The sequence below is a fragment of the Poecilia reticulata genome, linkage group LG2 (assembly GCF_000633615.1).
Source record: "Poecilia reticulata strain Guanapo linkage group LG2, Guppy_female_1.0+MT, whole genome shotgun sequence".
Lineage (NCBI taxonomy): Eukaryota > Metazoa > Chordata > Actinopteri > Cyprinodontiformes > Poeciliidae > Poecilia > Poecilia reticulata.
Window position 1 is genome coordinate 13,729,907 of NC_024332.1, and position 7,321 is coordinate 13,737,227.

The 7,321-nt window shown below is 42.4% G+C and overlaps 1 protein-coding gene and 1 long non-coding RNA gene across 3 annotated transcripts in view; both read left to right on the forward strand.

The window, feature by feature from the left end:
- The window catches only part of adcy5 (adenylate cyclase 5), an 86,548-nt gene that overhangs the window by 17,560 nt on the left and 61,667 nt on the right, over positions 1-7,321 (forward strand). The gene's annotated exons all lie outside the window — the stretch shown is intronic.
- On the forward strand, positions 933-2,431 carry LOC103478483 (uncharacterized). Its single transcript, XR_535805.2, has 3 exons — positions 933-1,700; positions 1,808-1,932; positions 2,028-2,431. It is a non-coding gene; the product is annotated as an uncharacterized LOC103478483 (long non-coding RNA).

The following is a 7,321-nucleotide window of genomic DNA, read 5'->3' on the forward strand; positions in this document are numbered from 1 at the left end:
CAAGACTGGACCGACTTGTTTTGGTTATATATCTGATTTCCCCCCTACTCCAAACATTCTTATAAATTTCACTTTTGTGTTTTTACTCTCATCTAAACCCAACATAAAACATCTTTCCAGTTCAGAAAGCTTTTCCAGGTACCAGGGATGTTTTCTGAGACCTTATTTTCCCACCGCATCTTCTCGGATAAAAACAGATTGCCGTGGTCCAAATGTAACCCCAGGAATCAGATGTTTAATTTTATTCTGAAGCTTTGGAGTGAGGATCCTACCCACTTTCGATTGGTTGAATTTTCACGGCATTATTTTTCAGTCACACTCCTCTGCAGGCCACTTAAACCCTGTTCCCTGTTTTTACATGTAATAGCCAAAAATGTTCCGGGGTTTTTATTAGAATTTTATGACCTAAACCAAAATAGATTGGTAGATTATTGTGAAATGAAGTCAAATTAAATGATTTCCAAATGTCACTCACAAATACGAGTGTGTTGCCTCTAAGAGTAAGTTGACCTAGCACGGAAATTACACACAGGCGACTATTGGGGCAAAGTGCTCCTGAAGGCAATTAGCTGGACCTTGTTTTTTTTAGGGTACTTTAAGTAAATGGGGTTAAATACTACTTCCTTTAGGTTCATAATTATGTATTAGCARTAAAACCCGCCGAAGTTTGCGGTTGCAACATGAGATTATGTTGAATAATACAAAAGGGGATAATAATAACCCTCCAGTCTCTGTAATGTTTTGGGTTCAAACGTTTCGCTTTAGAATATAATTCATTTTGCAAGGCATAAATAAAAACAGCCATGACCCTGGAGGAATGAGTTTTGTTTACTGTTTTTTTTTTCTTTCTTTCACAGACTTTGTTTCTTTCTGTGCACGCAGCCATCTGCCACGGCTGCTTATTCGGAAGGATATTTGTTTGTTTTTATGAGACGTTCATTTCTGCTCTTCCACGGACGCCATAGAAAAGGAAGTGTGCAACAGTGACGTGCATTTCAGCACAGCTGCACCTTCTGCACGGAGCTTGGAGCGACTTTACATAAGGGCCTTCATAGGGTTGAAGAGTTACGGCTTTCAACTGTCTCTCAACATCGGCTGACATCATTTGCTTAAACTGAACTGCCGTCCAAACGGAAACGACGAACAGCCAAACGGAGATTAAGGGTTCAGGGTGATAATGTGCTCTTGGATGAAAGTTCAGGATTGCAAAAATGGAAACCAGCCATAGACTGCGCAATCAAGCAGTCCTTGATTGCATTATTATTTCTTCGAAAGAGGGAGAATTATTTTTGTTCTGTTTCAATCGACGGTTGTCCCGTTTCTCTGAAAACCGTTTGAGGTTTTTCCTTGGACTTTTTCCGCTTTTTCTTTCGTCTTCCGTCCAGATTTTTCTCCTGAACACGAGAGAATGTTTGACGTCGTGTGTTCGGGAACTGAAAGATAAGAGGTAGAGTTTAAACGGAAAAGTAATAACACAATGTCGAGAGTTTATCCAGAGGATCGATCAAAGAATTGCCCTCAAAGAGGCCTTCATATACTTGCCTGCAGAAACGTTACCCAAATTAGTTGTATTTTTCATCTAGTTCAGTTCCAAATTTAGCTGCACGGACCAATCATGTTTCTCTGATTGGTGTCAAATAAATAACAGAGGAGTTGTGAGATTCACGTGCAGCATCAAAGGGTCAGACGAGGCATGCCTGGTATGTTGTGTTTGAGGCTTGGTCCTTTTCCCACTGAGCTAGCTCTCTTTCTCTTGACGAGCCTTTTCTCTCTTACACACTTCAACCGCTTGTTTTCTTTCTAATAGGAATGACCGATACTGTCTGGTATCTCCAGTTTCATCTGCAGAGGAATCTTTTCAGCGCCATTAAAAGATGTTGGGAGGAGATGCAAGACGCGCGGCGTTCGATCGGTTGATGCACGGATTAAAAAGTGCTAAATATAATAATGATGAACTGTTGAAACACCTCCTCTGGCTGGCTTTGTGCCATCAGCAGGATCTTTCTTTTCTTTTGTCCCCCGTGTAGAACTAAGGAGGAGTGATGACGGGGGAGAAAGCAGCTGGTTTTCCTAAATGTAGAGGGAAAGAGGAGAGCTCTGAGGAAGAGGCAGTGATCCGTCAGTATCATCAAGGTTTTGCTTTGTGATTATTCGGTGAAAGGATCAGCGCTGCCAAACGCAGGGAGTGATGCTTTACAGCTGGGTTGCTTTACAGCCTTGAGTGCAGCAGGTTCAAACATTTTCATGTTGCTGCAGCTGCTGCAGCAGCAGTCAGGGTTCAGGAGAAGAGTTGGCATATTTTTTTTTAGCATTCATTCATTTTTAAAATGAATGTATCAAGATAAACATCCTGCTAACGTTGTGCATCTTTTAAGCCTGTGTCTGACTCTTGGATTGTTCTGGTAAATTACATAAAAAAATAACAAATGAATCTAAATTAAGATCTCCATCGTGTGTGTGTTTGTCGGGTTTTGTTCCTGAAAATAAGACTAGGATGGACATTCTTAAGGGATTAGAAAGACCTCAAAAAATATGAAAGTACCTCCTTTGGAAGATGTTTGTTTCAATTTTAATTTTATTTTTTTTAAGTACAGGAATGCTTTTGCAACTTCCTGGTTGTTTCTATTTGCTCCTACTATATTTGCATATTATAGTTTTATTTAATTATATTTGTTTATTTTTTTTTTTTTTTTTGCACTGCCTTCGAGAGTTGCTAAAATAACCGGATATTTCCTTAATATGTCTGTAAGCTCAATATTTTTTTTTTTTAAAAAGTATTGAGTTAAAAAAAAAAATCTCAATAGCCAAGTGTCAATTTTCTCATTTTGATGGAGAATATTAGCAGCGATTAGCCAGATTTACCAAGCTAGCTCTGATAAATGCTCACATATGGGAGCCGTCTGTGATACGGAAGGAGGAAATATAGAGATGTGAGAGCTTTAAATTTGTTTTATTTTTCTGTTTAAAGACTGACTGACTGGTCTATTTGTTTAATTTCTTACATCTTCAGATTATTTCACATAACATTTCATATTATAAATAACTAATAGTTGTTTTAATCAATATTAAGGAATTATTTACTTAAACAAGTTTCTATATCTTGCTCAAAAGTTTCTTATTAATCAGTTTTGTCTTATTTTAAGTGTGCTAAGATATGTTCACTAGAAACTGGACAAAAGGAATACTTGGTACAATTTTGCCTTCAAATGATACAAATTCATTCAACTTTACTGATCCCAAAGGGAAATTAAATGTTGCTATAACTCATATAGATTTGATTAATGATAACATTACCCAAACTATGAATTTCAGTAGTTAAATTCAAACTAATCAAACTCAATTTCGTAGAAAATAATCCTAAATAATAACTAATTAAAATGGATTTTAAACACAGAAATAGTCTAATTATGGTAAGGCTGAACAATATCATGAAATAAGTCTGTATCAATACTTTATTAGTTTTTCTTCTTTAAATATTTGAAATACTTAACTGTTTTATCCATAGTTTTCACACCACAATGTTTTTTAATTGTTTTTTTCTAAGCAATTATGAGGAATGAAGGCAAAACCAGAAATTGCTGCTGCGCCAGTGACTCAACAGGCTGTTGCTAGGTAACCAAAGAGTGAGTGAGTTGCTAGGCAACTRAAGAKWGAGAAAGTTAGTTGGTTCCAACATCCTTGCTTAGCTAGACGTGAGAGGTTGAACCATAGACATAATAAAAGATGCCTCATGGACCGCTCTTGCCTGCTGTTGCAAACGTGACGTAGGGCCGCCATCTTGCAGTGGTCGCCAGCTCCACTCAACTTTGTACGTTAGAGGCACTATGACGTGTCAGCGCATTTAATTAATTAAATGCGTGAAATAGATTTTCACGCTTTTTTACTAGAAACCTAATTCAAACAGCTATAATAGCTACATTTCCGAGGAAATGTATTTTTTTAAAAGTATTTTTAAATTGAATTGATACATGGGTCAGCATATTTAAATATTAGTGGGGACTACTAATGTCAGGGCTATTTTGTCGGCAGTCATTCAGGCCTGTCACTGTAGAGCTTTAGGGGACACGAACAATAGTTGTGGTCTTTAAGCGGGAGAGGACAGGTGACAGAACAGTGAGGTGTTGAAGATGTCTCAGACAGTTGATGTACACAGTCCCTCAGAACCCTCCCTTGTCGGGGCCTGCAGCCTTACAGGGGTTGATTTCCTGGTAGGCTTTCCTCATATCTGCTGTGAGAAGATGTGAGGAGAAGCATGTCACTAGGAGGTGGTATTAGTCTGGTACTGAGGGGGGTGTTAGGATGCTCAAAGCGGGAATAGGGCTTGTTAAGTGCATCTGGCAGTGAGGGGTTAGGGTTAGGCTAACACTAACCCTAGGTTGGAGAATTTTCACTCTCGAGGTACRGGTTGCTTCTCGGAGTGCTGATGCCTCGCCTGTCCCCAGCTTTCAACAGAGCTTTCACCTCAACATTCAGCCAGGGTTTCTGGTTCGGGTAAAGGGTTACTGTCCTGGAGGTGGAGAAATCATCAGCACACTTGGAGATGAAGCAAAGGACAGAGGAGGTGTATTCCTCCAGGTCCATCATCTCTCCCTCAGAAGGAGCCACCTCTCTGAAGATCTGCCAATCTGTGGACTGAAAACAGTCCTGGAGCGCACAGGCTGCATTGCTGGGCCACACAGTGACTGTCTTCTTCCTTGCCCTAATCTGTGTCATCAGTGGATGATATGCTGGCGCCAGCAGGATGGACATGTGGTCGAAGAGGCCAAGATGGGGCCTCTCCGATCAGAGCCAGGAAGAGCTCTGTACGCACCATGAATGTTGGTGTAACACTATACAGAGGGTAAGAAGGATGACATGCTGATAAAAACTGAGCATTGTCAGTCAGTTTCACATGGTTAAAGACCCTGCAACCACTTAAAACGCCTCCGGGTGCTTCATCTGCAGTGAGCTAACGGTGTCATACAGCTCCTTTGATGCTTCGTTGCCATTAGCACCCGGCGGAATGTAAACAATGGTGACGAACACCGCAGTAAACTCTCGAGGCAGATAGTATGGCTGACAGCTTTTAACCAGGCCACAGTTCGTACACCAACCTTCATTCACTTACATACAGTGTCCTCCTCCCCGTGTTTTTTCTGACCATTGGTCTGCTTGGAATAACTGAAGACCGTTGATCTAGAAGGCTAAAGTCTGGCATGTTGCTGTTATGCCAGATTTCCGTTAGCAAAGAACGGCACAGTTCTTAATCTCTGCAGAAACTCTTAATCTCAGATCTAACAAATCCACTTTCTTACCCGGTGAGCGGACTTTGGCCAGAAAGAGAGTCAGAATTGGTGGCTTCCTAGGCATCAGCTGGGTCAACACACCCACCMGTTTCCCCTTCTTCTGTTTTCGGGCACAATGTTTCCTTTTGACTGTTGGTCCTGGCACCCTCCTGTGCCAGTCCATTGTCCTCAAGAGCCACCGTCTCCCAAGTGCGGATTTCAGCCTTGGTGATGTATTACCAGTTGTACTGTCTCCAATGGCTATCAGCTAAGCACAGCTGCATTCAGCCTTAAAGTTTGTTTTAGAGTGACATCAATTCTTAAAGAGAATTGATGTCACTCTTATGGAGCAAGAGGGACATCACAAAGCTGCACCGTCATAACCATTGCAAAAGTCAAGAGGAGAAGGATTGTCAACAATTTCTAACTAACGGACCAACAATGAGTAAGCCATCGTCTTACTTAGCTAGAGAGACAAAGAAACTTGAAGGCATCTTGAAAGAAGTCAGCAAGGTGTCCATTGAGAGACAGACTTTGACTAAATCCAATGAAGAGCTGAAGATTCAAAAGGAAAAGGCTGCATATGAAAACAACAAGCTTCTTAAGGAAAAAGATGAAGAATTTAAAAAACTTCTCAAAATAAACAACACTTTAAATGAGGACAATACCACCCTGGAGCAGAGAAACACCGCCCTGGAGCAGAGACACACTGCTCTGGAGCAGAGAAACACAGCCCTGGAGCAAATAAACGACACTCTGGAAGAGATAAACGCCAACCTGGAGCAGATAAACAACACCCTGGAGCAGAGAAACAACACCCTGGAACAGAAAAACACCACCCTGGAGCAGAAAAAGACCACTCTGGGGCATAAAAACAGCAACATGATGGTTATAAACATCAAGCTGGAGCAGAGTATCACCGAAGTGGAGCAGAAATACAAGGCCCTGGAGAAGGAAAAGATCGCCCTGGAGCAGAGAAACACCGCCCTGGAGCAGACAAACATCGCCCAGGAGCAGATAGGCAACGCTCTGGGGSAGGTAAACGCCAACCTGGTGCAGACAAACGACGCTCTGGAGCAGAGACTCACCGAAGTGCAGCAGAAATGCACGGCCCTGGAGCAGAGAAACACCACCTTGGGGCCAAGAAATATCAACCTGGAGCAGGGAAACGCCATCCTGGAGCAGAAAAACGCCGTCCTAGAGAAGAGATACGCTGCCCTGAAGCAGAGAAACGCCATCCTGGAGCAGAGAAACGCACCCCTGGAACAGAGAAACACCGTCCTGGAGCAGATAAACGCTGCCCTGGAGAAGGAAAAGACCGAACTGGAGCAGAATTACACCGAACTGGAGGAGGATTACAAGGATCTGCTGGAGAAAACCAATGAGCTGCTAGAGAAACACAACATCCTCAGACCGGAAAACAACATCTTGGAGGAGGAAAACGATGCCCTGAAGGTGAATCGCATCGTCCTCCAGCAGAGATGCCTCGCCTTTCAGCAGCAAAACACTGCCTTGGAGCAGCAAAACACTGCMTTGGAGCATATAAGGACTGAACTKCAGCTTGAAATGGAACAGCTGAACAACAGGCTGAGGGACAGAGAGGAGCAGCAGAACCAGCAGCCATCTGAAGAAGAAACTCACCAAGACAGCCAGTCGGTTACAGACCAGCCACAGGAGCAGCCATCTGTATTCAGACTTGTGGTCAGGGGCTTCTCTAATACCCTTGTGAAAATGTATAAAACAGGCACATTGAGGTATTGGGTTCAACTTTATTACTTCTAACGAAAGAAGTGTCATGAGAGCCCAAGCTTCATGCTTGATTGTCGGTGGCAGAAAAGCTTGAGGGCAGCAGGACTGCGGTGTCAGCAGAGCTTGACACTTGGGGGCTGATGGTGGAAGAGCAAATCACTTGAAAGATGTTGGAGGGAGAGCTTGAGGCCCGCAGGACTGCGGTGATATGGGAACTTGACGCCATCGAACTCAGGTCATTGTGACGATTGAATGAATTATGTTTATGTCCACTAGGTGGCGAGCATGAGTTTACGTGAATGCATAAA